Source organism: Dromiciops gliroides, chromosome 3 (assembly GCF_019393635.1).
Source record: "Dromiciops gliroides isolate mDroGli1 chromosome 3, mDroGli1.pri, whole genome shotgun sequence".
NCBI lineage: Eukaryota > Metazoa > Chordata > Mammalia > Microbiotheria > Microbiotheriidae > Dromiciops > Dromiciops gliroides.
The window spans coordinates 149,715,701-149,740,838 of NC_057863.1; the positions used below are offsets into that span (position 1 = coordinate 149,715,701).

Here is a 25,138-nt window from a genome sequence, read left to right on the forward strand (position 1 = left end):
TTTTTCATTGGAGATCCAGTGATTGTTTTCCAATCCACCACAATTTCCCACACCAAATATAGGATAGCTTTGGAGATTTTAGGAGCTTATCTGAGAATAAACTTTCTGTTAGAGGGGGTAAAAATTTCCCCCTCTTTTCTTGTTATCATTTTTATTCTTGTTTGTTTTAGTTTTTATGTTTAATAACTAGCATTCATATAGTGCTTTGTTTTGCAAAGAGCTTTACAATTGTTATCTCATTTTATCCTTACAACAACCTTCTGTGGTAGATTCTAGTAAAATCTCCATTTTACACATGAAGAAACTGAAGCATACAGAGATTGAGTTACTTGCCCAAGGTCACTTAGCTAATAACTTTCCGAGGTCAGATTTGAACACACATCTTGTTAATTCCAGGTCAAGCTCTCTACGGACAGCACCACCCAGATGTTTCTCTCTTCTTTCCTTCCATTAATGGATTTTGTTTCCAAACCTTATGATTTGGAGGTGAGCTCCAGAGTGTCAAAGGTTATGTCAGTGGATTGCATGTTCTGGAAAAGCCTATTAAACTCCAAAGATCTTGAATACAAATAACAAATTATATGTCTGTCGTCTTTGTCCTAACTTAGCAGTTGATATCATCCGATTTATATAACACTGTAAGGTTTGTCAAGCATTTTAGACATATTGTCCCATTTGAGTATCCCAACAATCCTGCAAATAAAACCCATTGTTAATAATTTTTTTCTTGCAGCATTATTGGCATCATCTTTTGGTATAATACTATGAGCATTATCCCCATTTAACAGCTGAAGAAACAGAGCTAAAGTGATTTGTTCAGCACTATTCAAACCCAATTCTATGATTATTCTCATTTCAGCTCTTTTCCCAATAAGCACACTGAATAGCTAAATTCATAAGAGCTCACGACCAGAAGACTGGTCACCAAAGGCCACAGAAATTTCTGAAGAGGGTTCACTAAAGTCTAAAAGAGTTGCGATCTGCAAAAGTGGATGAAGGCCATAGAACCCTCAAGACATAGATCTTGGAAATAAGAATGGGTATAGGAGATTCTTCTCTTCAATGAACACTAAGCAGAATGTAGCTGGTTCTTAGCCACATTGATCATTGTGAGGTTCTCTGTTGGTTTTAGACATATCATAATGTCTGTATTATTATTCAGAAATGAGAAGTGATTTATTATAAGAGACCAGACTCCATGACCTAATAACTGCAACAGTTCAGAGAGCAGCTCTTCCCTTCAAGATTGTCTTCAAGTTTTTGAGTTATATAAATAGGCCTTTTTGTCCTCTCATCTACAGTTGACCTAAGTATGGATTTATTTGCTTTACTCTAATATGCTAGAGTGAGTGAAAATTAATAAGCCAAAAGTAATTATTTAGTGCTAATGGTTAAATGGAGGGCAAGGCACTGATCTTAACAGCGTAATTTTCTAGATTAATGTAATGTCTCAATTTTGGAAGAGATACATTAACACAGTATGCATTACTTGGGGGTGATTTTTTGACTGATGGAGTTTGACTTAGTTTAACCTTCCCATTACATTAGTATTTCATACTAATTGTATATTTAACATATTAATAATAATTACTTATTAAGAGATATAGAAAATTAATTTCAGTTTTCTTACAATTCTTAAAAATAAAAAAATGTGGCTATCACAATAATTGTTAATTGCCATTTAATCTCTAATATATATGTTATCTTTAGTATATATGTTTCACCAGGACAGTTAGAGGGCCTGAAGTCAGTAAGACCTGGGTTCAAATTTGGCCTCAGGCACTTGGTAGTTGTATGTCCCTGGCCAAGTCATATAACCCCTGTTTTCCCCAGTTTCCTCATCTATAAAATAGAGATCATGATAGCTTCTACTTTGAAGGGGTTGTTGTGAGGATCAAATGAGATTATTTTAAAGCATTTAGCACAATGCCTGGTAAGTGGTAAGCAATATATGTTATTGTTGTTGATATTTATTATTATATGTACATACATATACCCATTGAATGTGTGTGTGTTTTAAGACAGGAGCAATTGAATTTCAATATAGCTCTATAAATGTATTTATTCTGAGATCTAGACTTAAACTTTCTGGAGCTTAACTTGTTAATCATTTATGAATGTATCATGTAGGTAGATTCTGACCAACCCTCCTCTTATCCTCAGACTCTATGTAAAAATATCAGAAAGGCTTTCCTTCCTTCCCCCATACTTTTATTTCTCTTTGATTCTGCTAGTTCTTCTTAGCCCATTGATGATACTAAACATCTCATAAGCTAGGTTGAAATGAACAGGTCCCAAGAAGTCAGAAGAGGTTATTGTTAATAGTCCTGGAGAAAGGAGATGCTTAAAGAGTCTGAATCTAACACTTTCCATTTACTCCAGATTTCAAGCTGACTTCCCAAATGCCCACCTTTCCATTTTCTAGTAAGAGACAGCAAGTTAATTAATGCGCAGCACTTTCCTTTAAATGCTCGAGTGCCAGAGGCATTGAATTGAATTAACAGCTACTCAGCTTGTCAATTACCTTTTAGTTGCTTACTCTTTGTTGATTGCACAATAAACGGGTTCCCTACCTTGGAGCTCCCCCTCCCCATTGTTTCACAGCATTTCTTTCCTTCCCCAAAGTGGGAAGTTCAGATGTATCTATACTCGTAATTATTAATGTCCTTTTACTACTCAGTTTATTTTTTCAGCTTCCCCCAAACTTTATGAAAGTTTAATTCCTACCTTCATTTGGGTAACCAGGTTCCATATCATAGCTAGCAAAAAGAATGCAGGTTTTTGTTTTTGTTTTTGTTTTTTTGGTCGGTTGGGTTTTTTTTTTTTTTAGCCTTAAGTAGTAGCAGAAGGAGATGGACTAGGATTGGAGAGCAAAGGATGAAAAGGGAAAAGAAGGGAATGTAAGGTACAGTCCATAGGACATATGATCTCAGTTAACCAGAATTCTGGTTAATACCTCATATCTCTGACATATAGAATGCAGTACTTTTTACTGCATAAAATACCTGTGTGTATATGTGTGTTTTAGTAACTTAGAAACTAACTCATCATCAACACAGATATGTCTTAATGCAAAACATACAGAGATTCTGGGAAGGAAGCACCAAAAAGAAAAAGAAAAAAAAGAAAGATTTTCTCACATTTTATAAATCAAGTGGTTGCTCTCTTTTATTACTGAGAAATGTTTTTAATTTAATCATTATGGTGAGAATGATGTGTTATATTAGTAGCAGGAAGAAATAAGGTACTATCGTTTTAAAGGTTTTGAAAATATTAATGTTACAAGACCAATTATCCAGATAGAAGCTGATGATTGACGTATGCCATATATTGCAGCTATCACATGTTGCTTTTGAAAGGTTAGCCAGAATAATTTAAAATTAAATAAATTGTGTATAGATTGCAGAAAAAATTACTAGACTGGAAATCTGGCTTCTAAACTACCACTAAATGTAACACTGGGCAAGTCATTTAACAGTTCTGTTCCTTTATTTTATTTTTTAAAATGTATGTATATTTTATGGATATTTTCTGTTTCTTATATTAATTTTATTAATATTAATAATAATATTTATTAATGTTATTATATATTTCCTAAAATTCTAGTTTTCTCTTCCCTGGCAACAATCCTATATAACAAATAGTACTTTTTTTTTTCTTGAGAGAAAAAGAGGTAATAAAAGTTAGCACAACTGATCAATTCACAGAGAAAGTTTGAAAACATGTGCATTGTGTAACAACTATGGATTTTACCTCCATAAAGGAATAGGATGGTAGTATCTTCTTATATGTCTTCATTTAAATCCCATGTAAACTTTATCATTTTGTTACATTTAATTTTTTGTTGTGTCATTGTCCTTTCCTTTTAAATTGTTGTAGTTACTATGTATATTGTTTTCTTGGCTCTGCGTAATCCATTCTACATCTGTTCCTATGGATTAGAAAATAATTCAATATTATTTTACAAAATAGTCTTTCAAAATTCAATTAAATTTCAATAAAGAAAACTACTCATTGGCAGCATAGCTATGACAGATTTAGAACACTTCTAATACCATAGCATAGCACTGATGGGAAGCTTCTGATATCAACCTGCTTTTTTGTTCCCACATGGAAGAGTCATTTATTACAGCACAGTATTATCCCATTACATTCATGTACAGTACCACAATTTGTTTAGCCATTCCCCAGTAGATGGACATCTACTTTGTTTCCAATTCTTAACTAGCACCAAAAGTACTGCTATAGGGGGCAGCTAGGCGGTGCAGTGGATAGAGCACTGGCCCTGGAGTCAGGAGGACCTGAGTTCAAATCTGTCCTCAGACACTTAACACTTAGTAGCTGTGTGACCCTGGGCAAGTCACTTAACCCCAATTGTCTCACTGAAAAAAAAAAAGAAAAAAAAGTATTGCTATAGATATTTTGGTGTACATAGATACTTCCTTCTTATTGATGGCTTCTTTACAATATAAGTCCAGTAATGGAGTCTCTGCTTCTAAGGATATGGGTATTTTATTTGCTTTATTTGCATAATTCCCAATTCCTTTTTTTCAAAAATGGCTGTACTATTTTATACCTCCACCAATAATATATTAATGTGCTTATCTTCCCACATACACACATAACATTGACTGTGTGTTTTGTTTTGTTTTTGTGGGGCAATGAGGGTTAAGTGACTTGCAAAGAGTCACACAGCTAGTAAGTGTCAAGTGTCTGAGGCCATATTTGAAGTCAGGTCATACTGAATCCAGGGCCAGTGTTTTATCCACTGCACCACTTTGCTGCCCTCCACAACATTGACTGTTGACACTTTTTTGACATTTGTGTAAGTTTTCAGGGTCTGAAGTAAAACCTCAGAGTTGTTTTGATTTTCATTTGTCTGATTATTAGTGATTTAAAGCATTTTTCCACGTAACTGTGAATACTTTACAATTCTTCTTTTGAGAACTATCTGTTCTTTTGATAATTTATTTGGGAATGGCTATTAATCATATATTTTTATTAACTATTTATATATCTTAGATACCAAACCCTTATCATAGAAATTTAATACAAAGTTTTCCCCAATTCAATTGCTTCACTACTTATCCTCAATGCATTAAATGTTGTCTTTGTAGAAGCTTTTTTCAGTTTCAAATAATCAGTTATTTATTTTATCTTTTGTAATTGTGTATGTATCTTGTTTGGTTATAAATACCATTCTTGTAGTGATGAGCAGTATATTATCTGTTTCTCTTCCAAATTTTGTTCACAGGATCATCTTTTATAGAAAGGTCACATTTTCATTTAGAATATATTGTGGAGTGAGGTTTGAGGTGTTAAGCTAAACCTAATTTTTGTCAGACTGCTTTCTAGTTTTCTGAATACTACTTCCATTCCTCTTCCTCATCTTCCTCATGCTCCCCCTCTTCCTGCAATAAGGAGGTATTCCCTAGGGAATATATTTGCCACTTTATCAAAGATTGGGTTATTAAGTAATGTTTCTGAATTTCTCATGTCTAGTGTATTCCATTGATTCATTTCTTTATTCTTTAACCAATACCAGGTGGGTTTAATGATTGCTACTTTATAATACAGTTTGAGAACTGAATGTGTTATTCCCTTCTGTCCTTTTTTCTTTTCAACATTTCCTTTGATTTTCTATATCTTTTGTTTTTCCAAATGAATTTTGTCATTTTTTTAAGCTCTGTAAAGTATCACCTAGGTAATTTGATTGTTAAAACATTAAAAATATAATTAATTTTGGTAGTAATGTCTTCTTTATTTTATTGACATTGTTAAGGGCTAAAATTCTAGCTAAACTGTCTAAAATATCTAATGAGTGGTCGCCAATAAATTATAAGCTTTAGCAAGAGTTAGACTTTTAAGCATTTATTAAGGAGAATAAGAATTTGGTAAAGAGAGAGAAAGGCCTAGATTCCTATCTATTAAAGGGAGAGCACATTTCTAGCTCCCTTCTCCGCCAGAGTCCAGAGGAAAGAGCGCGAGAGCGAGCGCCAGTCTCTTCCTTCCTCCTCCCACTAGTCCGCGTCACTTCCTGATGCCAAAGAAAAGACTCCTGGTCTTGCCCTCAAAGACCTTCGCTTCCTGGGCAGAACTCTTCTACAGTAAGTCTCCAGCAGGTGGCGTCATTCCAATCGTTACAACATGATCTACCTCAAAACATTAATTATTCCTCCCCATATTTATCTTGGTCTTTAATTCTTTAAGGAATGCTTTGTAATTGAAAAGCTTGGGAATATTGATCTCCAGATATAGTTTGCATTTTATGGTTTTTTGGAATGAGATTTCCCTATTATTGCTTCTTATGTTTTTGGTGTTATTTAACAAAAATACTGTTGATTTTTGGGAACTTTTGTATCTTGAAACTTTGCTTGAACCTATTAATTGTCTCAATTAGTATCTTTGTTGATTCCCTGATTCTTATCAGCAAGCTTGGATAATTTTTTAAATCTCTATTTATCTTTATCCCTTGAATTAATTTATTTCGTCTTATTGCTATTGACAGCATTTGCATAATTATATCAAATAATAGTAGGGAGAGTGGACATCCTTGCCTCACTTTTGTATTAATTGCAAGAAGGTTTTAGTATGTCTCCAATGCATATCATATTTGCTTTTGGTTTTAAATAGATGCTTTTTATGATAGTAAAAACCATATCTCACTGCCTATACTTTGTGGAGTTTTTAGCATAAAAGAATATTATACTTTGTCAAAGACTTTTTCTGCTACTGATTTGATCATGTGGTTTTGGTTTTTAATATGATTAATTATATTGTTTTCTTAATGTTGAACCATCTTCACATCTCTGGTTAAAAAAAAACTTACTTGGTCATAATGAACGATTTTTTGGGATATATTTCTGTAATCTGTTTGGTAGAATTTTGTTTAAAATATTTCACTCAGTTATTATATTGGTCAACAGTTTTCTTTCCATGTTTTATCTTTCCCTGGTGGGTTAATAAGGCTCTATTTGTCTCATAAAAGGATTTTGACAGGGTTCTTTCTTTTTAAGTTTTTGAGATTAATTTATGAACTCTAGATATTAATTATTCTTTAAAAGTTTGAAGGAATTGTCTTGTGAATTCATGAAGTTTAAGGGTTTTTTTGTTGTTTTTCTTTTTGTTTTTGTTTGTTTGTTTAGTACTTCCTTTACAGCTATGTACATTTCCTTTTCTGAGATTGTGTTAAGTTTTTTATCTGGTCTTCTGATAGTTTAGGGATTTAATATTTTGGAATTATTTCTTTCAAAATTCTTTTATGTTTTCAGGTTTTGTTAGCATATAATTGCATAGAATATAGTCTTCTTATTCTTTTAAAAAATTTCTTCTGGTTTTCCTATGGTTTCATCTTGCTTATTTGCTATTTTATTGACAATTTTCTCCTCTCTTCTTTTTAGTCAAATTAACTAAGGGTTTATCAATTTTATTATAGGGGTTTTTTTTGAAGAATCAGAGATTTCAGTTATTTATTATTTCTCTGGGTTTTGTTTATTTCTGGTATATCATTTTACCTCTTTAATTTTTATTATTTCTTCTTTTATGTTTATTTTATTTGATTTGTTAATTTTCTAAATTTGAAATGCATGTTCAATTCATTAATATTGTTTTTCTATTTTATTAATATATTATTGTAAGGGCATAATTTTCTCTCTAAAGACTGCATTAGCTGCATCCCAGAAGTTTCTAGTGCAGCCTCAGTGACTATAGTGTTGGAGGGTAGGAAGGGATGCTGAGCAAGCTTAAGTTCAGTAAGAGTCAGTTCCTGAGTTACTTTTTAAAATCTGTTTGATTCCAGGTGTCCTAGACCAAGGCTTTTTCATCTTTTTCCACTCTCAACCCCTTTTTACCCAAGAAATTTTTACATGACTCAGGTAGATAGATATATAAAATAGGTATACATAACCTTGTACTGTTGCCAAATTTTTTCATGACCCCCAACATTCACAAGCCCATATGGGGGATCCAAAGTTTAAGAAGCTAGGTCCTAGAGCATGGATCGAATTGAAGTTGCTTTATGTTTGGCATATAATTTCTATTTTGGAAAGGTCTGAAAAGTCATGGGAATTAGAGAAAATTTCTAGTTCACTAACTTCTTGTTCATGTGACCCAGAAATTCTTTGTCATTTGTAAAATAGGAAGGTGGGGTTAGATAGTACCTTTCAGTGTTAAAATTCTATACAATACAAATTTTCTTTTAAATTTTTCATTAAGAAAAGTTGCCGGGGAGCTAGGTGGGACAGTGGATAGAGCACTGGCCCTGGATTCAGGAGGACCTGAGTCCAAATCCAGCCTCAGACACTTAATACTTACTAGCTGTGTGACCCTGGGCAAGTCACTTAACCCCAATTGCCTCACCCAAAAAAAAAAAAAGTTGAACATAAATGAATTTATTGAAAGTTTTTCTTGTTAACATAATAACAATCTCTTTGGGATCACTTCTATTATAGAGTTGCTATTATGTCTTGTCCTCTTTGATTCTTCTCATAATAATATATACCAATTAGATTTTTCTTAATTTTGTGTAATTTAAAATTCTAAATGTGGATTCTAATCTGTTCCCCCAGTTTTGGAGGGAACTGACTAAAATCACTGTTAAAACGAGTTTAGGTTTTTAAGGGTTTATTGAAAAATAGAAAGAAAAAGATTGAGAACAGAATTGCAACAGCCTGGCATTCCTATCTTTCTTCAAATTTCCTGTGAAGTCCTCTGCCGCCCCCACCACCATCAAGCCAGGAACCCAAAAGAGCCAGAGCTCTCTGCGCAGGCCCTCTTTCCTCCTTCCTGTCTCCTCCCAGAAAATAGGAGGCTCCTCAAGTTGATTGGCTGGTAGCCTTGATAGACAACACCCATGAGCAAACGTCACTTCCTAATGCCAAGGAAAAGCCACATGGCCTTGCCCTCTGAGGCATTTTCCTCATGGCGGAGCTTTCCTACAGCAAGTCTCCAGTAGGTGGCATCATTCCAATCATTCCAATTTTAAGTTCAAGAATCATCTTAAAAGAGTTCATTGTTATGAGTCTGGAATGAGCATTCATGCTATATTTTCTAGAATCATGAATTCTTGAAATCCAGTATACAGAGGGTGAGAGGATCCTCAAAAGACCAAGGTCTTCTATTTTTTCCCAATACCTCACACTTTTGTTTTAATCAAAGACATCAGTGCTTAAGAACTATGATTTTCCCCTTACTGCTTTACCAGTAGCCTGACACAAAGAAATGATTGTGGTCTTCTTTTAAAAGATAGTATACTGAACAGCTAGGTAGAGCATTGGTCATGGAGTCAGGAGCACCCAAGTTCAAATCCAGCCTCAGACATTTGACAGTTAGTAGCTGTATGACCTTGGGAAAGTCACTTAACCTTCATTGCCTTGCCCCTTCCCCCCAAAAAAAAGTAGTCTATTTTTCTTTTACTTTTATCAAGAGTAGAACAAAGGAGAATTGTTTTAGATGAAGATGTAGGAATTAGGATTAAAGACTAGAAAAAAATGTCATGAATTCGCAGCATTGTGAGATACACACAACACACAACATATAATGGCAATAGATTTTTCCTTCCTTCAGTGTTTTTATTTATTTATTTATTTTGGTGAGGCAATTGGGGTTAAGTGACTTGCTCAGGGTCACACAGCTAGTAATTGTTAAGTTGCTGAGGTTGGATTTGAACTCAGGTCCTCCTGAATTGAGTGCCAGTGTTCTATACATTGTACCACCTAGCTTCCCCTTCATTCAATGTTTTTAAGACCAAACTGTCTATCTGCCATGTCAAACTTTAGTCCTGCCTGTAAGTAGAGGTAGAGGTTGATTTTTATTCTCTGCCAGCAGACATATGAGATTACGTAGCACATTTTCTTGATCTTGTTCATGTCCTTTAAAAACTCTATTATGGGGGCAGCTAGGTGGTGCAGTGGATAGAGCACTGGCCCTGGATTCAGGAGGACCTGAGTTCAATCCAGCCTCAGACACTTGACACTTAACTAGCTGTGTGACCCTGGGCAAGTCACTTAACCCCAATTGCCTCACCAAAAAAACAGACAAAAAAAAACCCCTATTATGCTCAAAACTAACATATAACCAGCTTATTAAGGGTGTATTGGCCACATTTAATGAATACCTGTAGGAGAGAAATTTGCTCCTAAAAGGAAAAGGGGAGTAAGAAGGTCATCACAATTTATAGGTGACTCTAGGGATTTACTACTCTATTCCATCCTCAGCGAAATCTCCATTAGAACATAAGTGACATGCATCATCCAGCCTTTCCTTGAACACCTTCAAGAAGGAGGAAACTTCCAGCTATCAAGGAACTCCATTCCATGTTTGGACAGCTCTAATTATTACAAAGTTTTCCCCACCTGCATACAAAATCTGAACTTTATTCTATGGAGCTTAGACCTGTTGCTCCTATTTCTGCCTTCAGAAGCCAAAAGAATAAACTTAATCCATCACACATTCATAATAATTCATCCATTGTATAATGGGGAGGAAGAAGAGTTAAGCAAAACTAACCAACATATTAAGAAGTCTGATGTTAATATGCAGTGTTCAGCCAATTAGGTAACAAGCCATTTATTAATTGCTTGCTATGGGTTAGTTATTATTCTGAGTGCTGGGCTTACAAAGAAAGACATATAAATGTCCCTGACTTTAAAGATACCAGAATAAGTAGGTATATACAAGAAAAAATATAGAATAAACTGGGAAATACCTTTTGCAGAAAGCAAATAATAAGCATTTTTTCTCCTTCTTATGCCCAACTGCCTGTCAAATGAAGTGTGTTTAGGGGAGAACATTGTAAGAAATGTCTTCAGTGAAGTAAAATGAATTCCAATATCTTGTGTGTGTGTGTCAATCTACATGTTTAGTTCATCACCTCTCTGTCAGGGGGTATAAATAGCATTCTTAACCATTAGTCCTATGGAATTACGGTTGTTCAGTGAGTTGATCAGTTTGTTTTATCTTTTAAAATTATTTTTATATTGTTGTTGTTATAGTATAAATTGTTTTTCTTGTTTTCCTTACTTAATTGTACATCAGATAATACAGTTAAGTTTTAACAGGTCTTTCTAAAGGTATATTTCATCATGTCTTACAATACCAGTCTTCTATTACATTCACATAGCAAAATTACTTCAGAGATCCTCTAGTTTATGAGAACCCCTTTAGTTTCCACTTCTTTGCTACCACAAAAAGAGCTGTCATAAACATTTCTGCAGATATGAACTGTATCTCAAAGGAAACTGCAAAAACTTTGAGACAGAGCTGAGGTAGGAGTCAATTCTAGGAATGGGGCAGAGCCAATAAAAAAAGCAGGAAAATGTGAGATGGAATATATTGTATGAGGAGCAGTAACAAGTCTGTTTAACTCAATCATAGACTATGAGGAGGTTCATAGAGGTAGGAAGGTCACAATTTGTGAGGAACTTTAAATGCCAGACAGACAACCTTAAAAATAATATTGGAGGTAATGGGAAGATATAGTTTATTTAATATGTATGGAGTTGGGTTACGTGATCACACATGCACTTCCAAAAATATTTTTTGTTGAGTAGCTGATCAGTTACAATGGGGAGAAACATGGAGATAGTCTGTTTAGAAGGTTCTTTAAATAATCTAAGTGAAAGGTGGTGAAGGTTGGAACTAGCATAGTACCTTCATGAATAGAAAGAAGACCTATACAAGAGATGGATTGGTGGAACTGATAAGATTTAGTGACAGATCAGATATATTTGTGGTGAGAAAGAGTGAGGAATCCAAGATCATCCCAGTTTTGCAAGGTTAGAAGACTTAGAGGATAAATTGAACCACTGACTGTAATACAGAAGTTAGGAAGCGGTGTGAAGATTAGATAAGAAAATGTAAATGAATTTTTTATTGGAGCTGTTGAGTTTGAGATATCTATATCACATTTAGTTCAAGATGTCCAACAAGCAGTTTGGTGAAGCAAGACTATAGCATGGGAGAGAGAGTGGGGATGTATATGTAGATCTAGCAATCATCAGAAGGGCAATGATAATTACATTATAGAGCTGATCAAATTACCTAGTAAGATAGTAAATAGCAAGAAGAGAAGAGAGCCCAGGGCAGAGATCTGGGGGGGGGGGGGGGAGGGGGGGAGAGAATACCTCCAGTTAGTGGGGATGGCATTGATGAAGACTTAGCAAAGGAAACAGAGAGAACAGTCAAATAAGAGGAAAATTGGGAGGAGCAGTCTTCTCAATCTAATATTGCTATTTTGGCAAGGGGGGGCATTCTTGTTTTACTCCTGTATTGACCAGGGAAAGTGTTTAGTTTCTCCCCTTTACATTTGATGCAAGATTTTCATTTTGGATGGATAATTTTTAAATTACATTTTAAAATCCCTTTATAGCTGAACTGGGAAAAGTTATTTTTTTTATCATAAAAACAATTTGCTATTTTGGCAAGGACTTTGTCTACATCCATTGATATAATAATGTGATGTGGGATGTTTTGTTGTTTCTTTCAATATGATTATGTTGATTACTTTCTGATATAGAAACCATTCTTCCATTCCTAGTATAAACTCCAGGTTGACTATAGTAACTGTTTTGTTTTTGTTTAAGTAGTTGTAAAATTTTTATTTAAAATTGTTTGAATTGGTATTCCTTATTAATATTCTATCTATAATTATCTTCCTTTGTTACTACATTTTTTTTTTCATCAAAGGAATCTGGTAGAATTTGTTGTCAATTTTAAAAATATTTTTTGTAGTACAGATATTAAAATTTCTTTAAAAGGTTTGATAAGCATCAAACTTCTTGCTTCTCTGATCTATCCTGGTAATATGAACAATTTCATATATAAATTTTATTTTAAAATACTTTGTTGGGGGCGAGATAGGTGGTTGCAATGGATAAAGCACTGGCTCTGGATTCAGGAAGACCTGAGTTCAAATCCAGCCTCAGAGACTTGACACTTAACTAGCTGTGTGACCCTGGGCAAGTCACTTAACCTTCATTGCCCTAGTCCCCCCCCCCAAATTGTTAAAGGGAAATTTCATACATCTTGTTAAGTTTGTTTTGTTAGTTGTTTCATTTGAAACTTATAAGATAAAAAGGGCAAATGTAAAATTCACACTTTTGTTTCTGTGGCTCTACCTTTTCCACTTTTTCTGTCTTTTCCATACATTGAAATAAGAGATAACAAATGCCTGTTGCAGAAATATCTCTAAGTATTAGTCTCTTCTAATTTTCTTCTCCTCCTTTGAGTATATTTTAAAGAAAAACATTTAAACTAATTTGACAAAAAGTTCTACTCATACCATAGTCTATTTTATGTCTTTCTTAAGGAAGCCTATCTTTGCTTAGAAGAAATAGATAAAATGTCTTCCACATGGAATTGTCTTCAAATTATTCAAAATTACAAACTTCTTTTCAAGAGCTAGTTTAAAAAATCTTATCTAAGTTACTGAGAACTCGCATATATCCTCTCCTAAATGTCATTCTTTCAGATAAAACATTTCCATCATAGTATCATAATCATATTCATACCCTCAGGCATAAGTGTTCGAATAGAAATATCAATAAGAAAATCTCCTCAAGAAAAGTCTTACTAACAATTAGACATACCCTCAAGTGGTGAAACAGGTTGCCTTAGGAGATACTCAGCTCTCCCTCAATAGAAATCTGCAAGTGTAAGTTGAATGTTCATTCATCATGCACTGTTGTAGAGGGCATTCTTGTTTGGGTATTTTGGGGGCCTCTGAGGTTCCTTCCCATTTTGAGACTGTCAGTCTCTTTAAAAAGAGTCCTGTTGGAAAAATGAGATGAATATAAGTCATTCATTGAAGTTCGACTTGCAACGCTCTAGTAGAATTCACATAAAAAAATTGTATCTAGCACTGTTCTGGGCCCTGTGCCTTGGTGCTAGGGAAAACAGAAAGCTTTAGATAAACTATAATCCCTGCCTTTATAGAGTATATGGTCTAAAATGGAGGGAATTATCATCAGTGACACTTACAATGCATGGTGTTACATCAACCAATTGGCAAGCCTGTGTTAAGCTCTTACTGTAATAAGGCTCTTGGAATACAATTACAAAGAAAAGCTAATACTTGCTTAAGGCGTGTGATACATATGAAAACAACTACCAAGTGACCACAGAGTGAAGCTGAAGGTCTTAGCATCTGTAAGGAGTGGGAAAAGGTTTCTGTAGGTGTAACTTGAGCTGAGTTTTGAAGGAAGCCAGGAATTATACGATGTAAAGGTAAGGAGGAAGAATATTTCATGTAATTGCATCTGAGCTTTAGAGGGTGTGTATATGTGTGTGTTTAAATGAAGGATTATGAGGTCATAGAACTTACATCAAGGGGTTTAATGATAGGGGAATCATAGAAGTCTCCATTGAAGAAGTAGCATAGCTTTGTTATATCAGCACATATGTGGTTAATATACATTATTCATCTACTGTTTATTCCAGTGTGCCAATGGATGTAAGTGAGAAGGACCCTGTTTTGTTTGGGAGACTGATGTAATCATCAAATATCACCTACAAATAGCATTTGCAGAGGTTTGATGGAGAATTCCTGTAACAATGATGGGGTGCTTTTGCAAGATTATATTTGTACCTTATAATCAGAAGGTCATTGAAACAAATAATCTGTCATTTCATCCATTAAGAAACCTTGAATAATCTTAACATATACATGCATACTTTTTGAGTCTCAAGGCTATAGTTGCTCTAGCAGTCCAATTCTTGCCTCTCCTCCCTTCCCTTTCCCTCTTCCATCCCTCCCTTGCCTCTCCCTTCCTTTACCCTTTTCCCTATATCTCTCCCCCTTCCCTTCTCTCCTGTCTCTCCTTTCCCTCCTTCTCTTTTCCCTCCCTTTTCCTCTTTTCTCCTCTCTGTAATCATCAAAACAGTAGACACAAATGCAAAAATTCTTGAATTCTCTTCATCTCTCAGCTGATTTACTGTGAAGAAAAGGTTCACTCCAGAAAATCAACTATGAAAGCCAGCTTGTTCCCTTCTCATATATGACTTATGTCAACTTGCTTTCTGGGGTTAATGGGGGGAAATGACCCCTGGTACCCTTATTTGAAAAGATAGGCAATTAAGGATGGCAGCTAACTTCAGTAAGAAAAGAATGATGGGTCAAGTAGATTGCCCCACCCCAAGTTATGGAAATCCTTTGTAAGTTTAAAATTAGAGAGAAAAATTCTGGTGAAAAGAAAAGTGATCATCAAAAATAAGCCAGCTAGGTGGTATAGTGGACAGAGTGCTGCACTTGGAAGCAGGAAGGCCTGAGTTCAAGTCTCTGGCACGTGCTACTTGTCTGATCCTAATTAATTTATTGCTTTTTTTGTCCCTCAGATTCCTCCTCTACAAAATGTTTATTTTTTAGGGGGGGGGGAAGTAGGGAGAATGAAAATACAAAGACTTAACATGTGGAGTATTTTTAACATGTAAACTTAGTGTTATATGTAAGTGCTATTTAGTAGTAGTAGTAATAATAATAATAATCCACAAAAGTGGGCACAATGAGAAATGCTGCTTGGACCAGGATACACCTCAGATATTCAGAATTTGAAGACACAGACACAGGACACTCAGAGGATTGTAAATCTAACACTGAATGGAGAAAGAGTGCTTGGGTGTGTGGATGGGCAAAACAGTTTGGTTTTATCCAGATCTTCATAAGCATATGGAGCTAAAGTAAGTCAGAAGTCGTCACTTAAAAGCAATATGCCATGGAAAGCTTTTCTGGTAACTGGGAAGAGAAGATAACTGTATAAAATGACTCAATATGCTGAGGAAACAGGAGAGGGTGGTTTCTTAGAAGATAAGATCAAAAGGACTTTTGAAGATCATTGAGAAATAAACTAGGGAAGTGAACATAACCTCTTAAATGATCCTTAGCCATTAAGGGTAGCTCAACTTCAGTAACTGAGGACTGTTAGGAAGAGAGCCAGATTTGAAGGAGGAACAGGGGGTGAAATGAGTTGCTAAAGGGAAGGGAGTATGTCCCCTAGCTGATGTGAAATTTTTCATATGGCTACTAGTTATAATAAATTTTATGTTTCCCTTGCTCCTCTAATGCCTTTCTCCTACACTGACATATCACCTTGGAAAACATTTTCTCAGAAAGAAAGATCCTTTTATAAAACAGATGACTCTTCTCATTACTTGAAAGAGACACTAACCTCTATCCTATTTGAAAAGGTTTTCTAAGTGTCATACTCTTTTGAACTATAATCTACAGTCTGCAATATTGTACTTGTAATTAATTTTACAGTTGAAGTATTTGAACACTATTAAGAAGAAAATGCTGAATAATCTGATTATTATATTTCCTTGCCTAGGCCTTAGTTTATTTCTATAACCATGGAATTACAATTCAGAAAGGAAGGGAGGGAGGAGGAAAAAAATGGATAGATCATTTATACATCTGACTAAATATAGTAATGCAAACCAGATTTAGATCTAGAACAGCCCCCAGAGGTGAATTAGGCCAAACTGTTTATTTCTTTGTTTGTTTTTTATATTTGGCAGGGCAATGAGGGTTAAGTGACTCGCCCAGGGTCACACAGCTAATAAGTGTCAAGTGTCTGAGGCTGTATTTGAACTCAGGTTCTCCTGAATCCAAGACCAGTGCTCTATCTACTGCACCACCTAGCTGCCCCCATTTCATTGGAGAGGAAACTGAGACCCAAGGAGGCTATGACTTGTCCAAGGTCAAAGAGGCAATAAGTATCAGAGGTGAGATTTGAACACAGTTTCTCTGATTAAGAACTAAAAAATGATCAAAGAAATCATATGATTCTCTAAATTAAACATACTCTAGGCCAGGGCTAATTAAATTTTTTCCACTTGCGTCCCCGTTTCTCCTGAGAAATTTTTATATGATCCTGGGTATATAGGTATATAAAAAAAGTATACAAATCAAACATTTACTGTCAAACTTTTCGTGGATACCACGTTCAGTTACACAACCCCATATGGGGTAGCAACCCACAGTTTAAGAAGCTTTGCTCTAGGCCACTGACAATATGGTGATAAGATAAAATTAATGCCTGGACATAAAGAGAGATTGGGTAAGGGAAAAGTGATAGTGGTGGAGACAACTATAGAATTTATATAATATTAAAGTTATCTAGGGCAAGAGTTTAGTAAAAATCACTTAAAAGAAGTGTTTTATTGTAGAACTTTTACATGATGAATCTTTAACTACTTTACCTGGAATTGTCATTTGGTAACCATATTTTGAATTGAAGAATTGTCATGAAACTCTGTCCCATTCAGTGAAGTTTCATGTTACCCACGGACTTCACTGCTCCATTGTTTGAGGTAATTTGAATTCTTATGGGAGGTAAAGATTATGGACAAGTTGGCCCTAAATAATTAAATAGATTTTTTTTCATTTGTATGTTATTGATAACTTGTCTAGGAGTGGTTGTAAATAGATTTTGGCACTGACTGTCATTTTTTAGCCATTCATTTCATTTGGGTGGGGCATATATTACTAAATAATGTAGATTTAACATTTAGAATCAATTTCCATAATAAATAATGTAAATTATATCTTTTAAATCACAGCTTCATTCACTTCAGCCAATTATTTCAAGATCAATATTTGAAGCCTGATCAATCTAGAGAGGCAATACTCAAATCAGAAGTATTGCCTCTCTAATTCCCTGTCCAAAACTCTAGCTCTCTATTTTTTAGAAGAAGGAAATTAATGCTTTCTCTTTTGTCCAGTTTCTTTGGTTTAGGGCAGTGATGTCAAACAAATAGAAACAGGGGCCATTAAACAATACATAACGATTCTTGAGGGCTATATATTGATTTAGAAAATAACATGTTAATATTATCTATGTTTTATTGTCTTTTTATTCATTTTATTAAATATTAACTGACATTTTATTCAGATTCAGACATTACTCTCCAAAATGTACAGGACTCTAGCAGATCTAGGTTAGGGTGTGAAAGAATGGTAATCTCTGTGCTTGACCCCTCTGGTTATAGGTAATCTGCAATTTGTAGTAAGAGAATTTCCTGCGTCAATGGCAGGTTATGCACTGGGTACCTAGCCAGTATCAGTCAGAGGAGACACTGGAATTGAGATCATCTTGACTCAGAGCTGTAGCACTTTTCTTGTTAATAAGAGATTAAGATTTGAGCATAACTGAGACACAGAGAGCTTTAAGTGACTTGCCTAAAGTCACACATATATAGTAAGTGATAAGGAGTTGAAACTAGATCCTCCTGCCCCACATGCACTCATCCCATTCCTTTTTTTCCCACTCTGCTCTAATTAAAGAAAAAAAAAGTCCATATAAGACAGAGCCATGCTCATTTCATATCAGCCATTTATCATCTCATTATACCAGTTAGACCGCATTCCCTTCATCTCACAGAACAGCCTCATGTTCTATCGAACCCTTTGGAAGGGGTCATGATCATACTTTTCACAAGATTTTATCCCTGGTCCAAGATAGCATCCTTAGCATAATTTCCCACTTAAAATAATAAAGTTACTCTAAATCTAGTTTGATTATACTATTTTTTTCCCATTTTCACTTTACATCTCACTTGTGTGTAGTCAACAGTAAGTTAACACTTACATTGTCATCTACCTGCCAATGTCGGGAAGGAAAAAATTGATGTGAATAGCAAGTTGAAACGTATTATAGCTGTAAAAGGGATGAGGTTCCCAGGGCTGGAAGGGTTAAATCTATTTTGTCATGGAGATTTTAATTTTCATCAGGACTATCTTCTTATTAAAAACCTGATCCATACCCACCTTAAGTTATTCACTGGAGATGCAACAAAGAAGAGACTTGTGAGCACCAGTGGCATTAGAAACAATTGCCTTGGTGAGGCTGGTTTTGCAGCTAGACCACCAGAACAGATGGCTATGCATTTATTCCAATCTAGGGATTCAAATTGGCAATAGTCATACAAAAATATTGAAAAGCAGGTCTGCAGTTGTGCAAATGAGATTTTCTTTATTAAAAAAAAAAGCACTTCTACTATATTCCAATGAGGATACATATCAAATTTGAGACATTTGCAATTGTAGTAGGTTTATCTTCTGTACTGAAATTTTGGCCATGATTCTAAATTGATGATATGTACTAAGCACATTGGCTGAATTTTCTTTGAATCATCTCATTGGAATTACCAAAATTTTTATGTTATTTTTTTTCCCCTTCGCCTGTAATGAGACATGTAACAGCAGCTGGTGGATCAATAACGTCCTGGGTAATATAACATGTTGTTTTGCATTTTTAAAAGTCTAAACTGCAAATGAGAATGACAATTGTATTATTTTCTTTTTAAGAGTTAGTTGCTTCCATAAAAGTAAAAATAAAGCTTGTCAAAGGTAGTGTCAATTTTAATACTGAAATGAGATCATTGCTAAGATGGAAGCAATACAAGACAGAGAGTCTAGAGGCCTGGGACCTGTTCTCTGTTCTGTAGTACTAGGATAACTGTATAATGTTGGGAAAGTAATTTCACTTCTTTTTTTTCCATATAAGTATTTTATTATTTTTAATTTCACTTCTTTAGAAACGTTAAATATCCCTGTCAAAACAATGAGATGAAGAATCTTCTTACCCCCAGTGTATCTGCACACTTGCAACCATATTAAACTGAAAAGAAAAACAAATAGATGACTTTAGGGTTTGTCAAGTGTACAATTTACAGTTTCCCCATTTGCAGAATAAGTTAGCTAGGTGGTGCAGTAAATAGAGCACTGGACCTTGAGTCAGGAAGACTCATCTCCCTGAGTTCATATGTGACCTCACTTACTGGCTGTGTGACCTTGGGCAAGTTACTTAACCCTGTTTGCCTTAGTTTCCTCATTTGTAAAATGATCTGGAAAAGGAAATGGTAAATCCAGAATCTTTGCCAAGAAAACCCCAAATGAGGTCATGAACAGACACAACTGAAAAATGCCTAAACTACAATAACATGTAAAGTTATTTCTGATATCATTTCCAGCTCTGGCATATATTAAAAATGATATGGGGGGCAGGGCAATAAGGGTCAAGTGACTTGCTCAGGGTCACACTGCTAGTAAATGTCAAGTGTCTGAGTGCAGATTTGAACTCAGGTACTCCTGAATCCAGGGCCGGTGCTTTATCCACCATACCACCTAGCTGCCCCCTGAAACCAGTATTTTTAAAACATTCAGAGAATCATAATTTGGGAGGTAGAAGAGACTCAGCCTTTTAGTACAACCTATATAGGAAAGCAATTCTTACTGTAATATACTCAACACCTAGTCGTCTAGTTTCTTCCTGAATATTTCCAAGTAAGGGGAATCTACCACTCACTTCTCCTTTGGACTGCTTTTATTGTTAGGAAGGTTTCCTGACATTAAAACTTTGAAACTTGGACCCACTGCTCCTGGCATTATCTTCTTTTTTTTGTTTTTTGTTTTTTGGGGTTTTTTTGTGTGTGTGTGAGGCAATTGGGGTTAAGTGACTTGCCCAGGGTCACACAGCCAGTAAGTGTTAAGTGTCTGAGGCCGGATTTGAACTCAGGTACTCCTGACTCCAGGGCTGGTGCTCTATCCACTGCGCCATCTACCTGCCCCTGGCATTATCTTCTTGAGCCAAACAGAATGAGTCTCAACTGTCTTCTACATGACAGGCATGTCTAGGATTTCTTTTTTCAGTGCCAGGTATAGCTTGTCAATATTAGAATTTTATTGATTCCTTTGTAAATACTTAGGGCCCCCAAAAGTGAACACCCTCTTCTCATTGAGTTATTACATTTTATTCTGAGACTAAACTGAATGAGGCTTAATTCGTAATTTTGACAAAATTTTGCTTTAAAATTAAAAAAAAATTTACAAACCCTTTTTTCCCCCAAAAAATTATTATTATCAAAACCATTTTTGGCTTTTTGTCCTCCAATAGTGTAACACTTGGGCTATTAGACCATGGGATTGTCCATTTGATTTTCTTTCCAATGTAATATGTCTGCAGATGTGCAAATGTATTGAGAGTAGGAAGATTCTTCATTGCATTGCTTTGTCTGGGATATTTAACCTAGCTATATGCTCAGGGATAAAATAGTTTTGGCTGTAATGTTTTGCTTAATTAACCCGTCCTTGTCCATTTATATGGTGGTGATATTGGTAGAGACAAAGAAGAGTCTTACTACAGATCTGTACCACAGCTCATCTCTGAAAGCTCTAGTCAGAACCTTGCAATACTGGTTTTCAATATGAATTTGAAATGTATGGATCTGCTGCCAAGCATAGAGATACAGCCTTATTACTGTGCCCTCTTAAATATTACAGAAGAAATGTAGTTTATGTGGCAAGATGAGGATAGATTTTGTCTGACCTAAGTGTTCCTCTTCTACATTCACTGGTAAGGTAAAGTGAAAAATAACCTGTGGGTGGCAACAAAAACCATATTCAGATTTACCAAAAGTCTCTGAAAGCAATTCATGAGCCATAGTTACATTTCTGACCAGATATCTGCCCAGTAGGCTTTTTCTGCATTGTGTGTATGAAGCTATACTGTTGCAGCCAATTTTTTTTTTAAATTAGGCATTTTGGATTCTTAACCCATCTGAAGCCTTTAATAAGAAACCATACAAAGCAGACTCTTATTTATGTCTGAATTGTCATTTTATAGTCATCCATAATCTCTAATGATTTTTTTTGGAAGCTGGGCTTTAGTAAATCTTAATAGAAGAATAAGAAAAAAAGTATCTAGAATTAAAGATAGGTCTCATAATAAGAATTGGGAAAGGGGAGGCAGAATTAATATATTATTCCATTTAATTAGCTACCAAGCATTATTAATTGTGCCTCCCAATTATCCTTTTCTCTCAATTCATATAGTCATCATCCTAATTCAGGCCCTTATCACTTCTTGCCTATGCCATCTCCTAATTGATCTTCCTGTATCCAACCTCTCCTATCTCCAATCCTACCTCCACATATTGATATTCTGGAAACAAGTCACCCCCATAAGTATTAAGAAGCATCTTAGAATGTTGCCTTTAGCATTGAGAGGTTAAATGGCTTGACCTGGATCATATTGCTGGTATGTGTTAGAGGGAAGATTTGAACCTGATAGCCCTGACTCCAAAGCCATGATGTCTTTACTCTTTTTTTTTTTTGCAGGGCAATGGGAGTTGAGTGACTTGCCCAGGGTCACACAGCTAGTAAGTGTCAAGTGTTTGAGGCTGGATTTGAACTCAGGTCCTCCTGAATCCAAGGCCAGTGCTGTATCCACTGTGCCACCTAGCTGCCCCTGTCTTTACTCTTAAAACTGGGTTTTTTATTGCCTCTCTGAAACTATACAAAGTCTTGTCTTTGGAATTTAAAACCCTTTACAACCTGACTCCACACTGTGTTTTAAGGTTTGTTACACATTGCTCTTCTACCCCTCAACCCTGTCTTACTCTCATTTCCAGCCACACTGGCCTATATGTCATTCAATTCAGATGCTTGCCTATCCCCAACCTCTTTAAATTACATGATTAATCTTTTACTCCACCTCATCCACACATACATATGACATATCATAGATCTCACCATTACACATACACATTCCACTTCTGTAATTAGAAACTTTGACAATCCTCAGTCAACAGCTTTTTTGTTGGTTTCCTTTTCTCAAGCCTCTACCCTCTGCAATCCATCCTACAAACTTCTATCAAAGCCATTTTCTTTAAATGCAAATCTAACCATATTACTTTTTTACTCAAAGCCATTGGTTTTTAGTTACCTCTTCAATAAAATACAATTTTTGAAGCCCTACACAACCTGACCCCAAACAACTTATCTTTTTCATATTCATTGTATATTATTCCTCATCACACATGATATAATCCAATCAAATTGACCTTTTCTCTATTCCTCAATATGGTACTCTGTCTTCAGTGTCTGTGCCTTTTATTGGCCTTGAATTCCATCTCTCCTAGTGTTCTACTTCAGAACATCCCTTTCTTTACTTGAGCCAAATCAAGCACTATATTCTTCAGTTAACCTATTCTTATTGCTCTATTTCATAATGTCCTCCCTTTCTAGCTACCTTGTATTTAACTACATTGTATGTGTTTTTAATTCAACACTTTACCTCTGTATTTGTTATGTTTTCTATTAGCACGTAAATTCTTTGTGATTATGAATTACTTCATGCTTTATACTTATATCTTCAACACCTAGTACAGTGCCTGAAGGGGCTGCTAGGTGGTTCAGGGGATAGAACAAAGGCCCTGGAGTCAAGAGGACCTGACTCAAATGTGGCCTCAGACACTTGACACTAGCTGTGTGACCCTGGGAAAGTCACTTAACTCCAGTCATCTCAAAGATCTGGGGCCATCTCTGGTTGTCCTGGTGTATATCCTACCATTGGACCCAGATGGTTCTGGAGAAGAAAGTGAGACTGATGACTTTGCACAGCCCTGCCTCACTTAAATCCCATTCACTGCAAGTCATGACATCACCTCTTGATGATAAAGTCCTCTTTGAGAGTGAAGGACAAACAACAACAACAACAATGATAGATATGGGGGGTGCGAGGGAAAGGAAAAGAGGAAAGAGAATATGCATTTAAATAGCTCCTACTCTGTGCTGGGCATTGTACCAAGCACTTTACAAATAATTTCTAAAACATAATATCATAATATGACATCTATAATATAAATTTATAGTAGGTGTTTAATAAACACTTCATAAATTGATCCTTAATATATTCCATTCTATCTTTCATCTCTGTGCCTTTTTATAAGCTATCTCCTATGCCTAGAATGATTTCTCTCTTAACAAATCATACCCTAATCATAAAGTCCAATGATCTTTTCTAAGTCTAAAACCTCTGAGAACCCTTTGCATTATTTAATATTGTTGATTAGTCCCCTTTAATCCTTTATCCTCTATTCATTTCTGCAATGCTGTGTTCTAAATCTTTTGTCCATTCTATTTCTCTGTCTCTATCTCTCTTTTTCTACCTGCTGCTTACAATTCTAACTCCTAAATGTAGTTATATTTTTGCTTCCCTTCCTCCTGATATGTATCTGTGTGTATTTTTAGCCTGTTTTTCTCTATGTATGTTTGTTTACAGACTTCTAGTTATTGAACTCATTCACTGAAATGAACTTCATATACTCTAAATTCTAGGCAAACTAAACAACTAGTCCTTCTCTAGATTTGGTATCCCTGTCTGTTTCCAAAAATGGTCCCTGTTTACCTGCAATGCACTTTCCCATATCTCTAAATCTTTATCTTCCTTTCAGCTTCTTTATTCAGCTTCTTCTGGAAAGCCTTCCTGTATTGACCCAGGTATAGTAAAATCTTGCTCCTCAAAATCATTTGAAGAAAATGAGCTCCTCTAGCATCGTCCCTTGACCATAGGAGAAACTTAAGAACTATTTGTCAAATGAATTTAATTGGAACTGTATAGATGAATGTCTAGGTCCATTCACAGTTCTGAGATATAGAACTACATTCTTGGGCGAAGCTAGGTGGCACAGTGTATAAAGCACTGGCCCTAGATTCAGAAGAACCTGAGTTCAAATCTGGCCTTAGACACTTGACACTTACTAGCTGTGTGACCCTGGGCAAGTCACTTAACTCTCATTGACCCACCAAAAAACAAAACAAAACAATACAAAACTACATTTTTATCATCAAACATTTCTGCTGTGTTGTTTAAAAATCTAAACATGAGTTCTAATCTGTCTCCCCAGTGTTGGGGGGGAAACTGGCTTAAATCACTGATAAATTCAGTTTAGGCTTTTAAGGGTTTATTAAAAGATATATTATCAGATAGCAAAGAGAGAGAAAGATTGAGAACAGATTCCTTATAGCATGGAAATCCTAGCTTTCCTAACAGCCCATGTGAAGTCCTGCCACCAAGCCGATGCCTCGAACCAAAAGAGCAAGATCCTGTCTGCCAGCCTCAGCTTCCTACTTCCTGTCCTCCTCCCAGAAATGGGAGGTTCTTCAAGTTGACTGGCTGAGAGCGGTCTCCTGTGATGCACAGTCCAAGCCTCTGAGAACACACTCTCCTTAGGGTTGCCCACATGTGATCTCAATTTAATCAACCTTAAATAGGTTCAACTTCTGAGAACAACACCCTACTCAGGGCTGGCTAGGTAGATTTAATCATCACAAGTAGGTACTTAGTCTCTCAGTCTCACCCAA

The 25,138-nt window shown here is 35.5% G+C and overlaps 1 pseudogene; it reads right to left on the bottom strand.

Moving 5' to 3' along the window:
• Nucleotides 1–893: 893 nt before the first annotated feature.
• LOC122747265 overlaps nt 894–25,138 on the bottom strand; it is a 123,068-nt pseudogene continuing 98,823 nt past the window's right edge.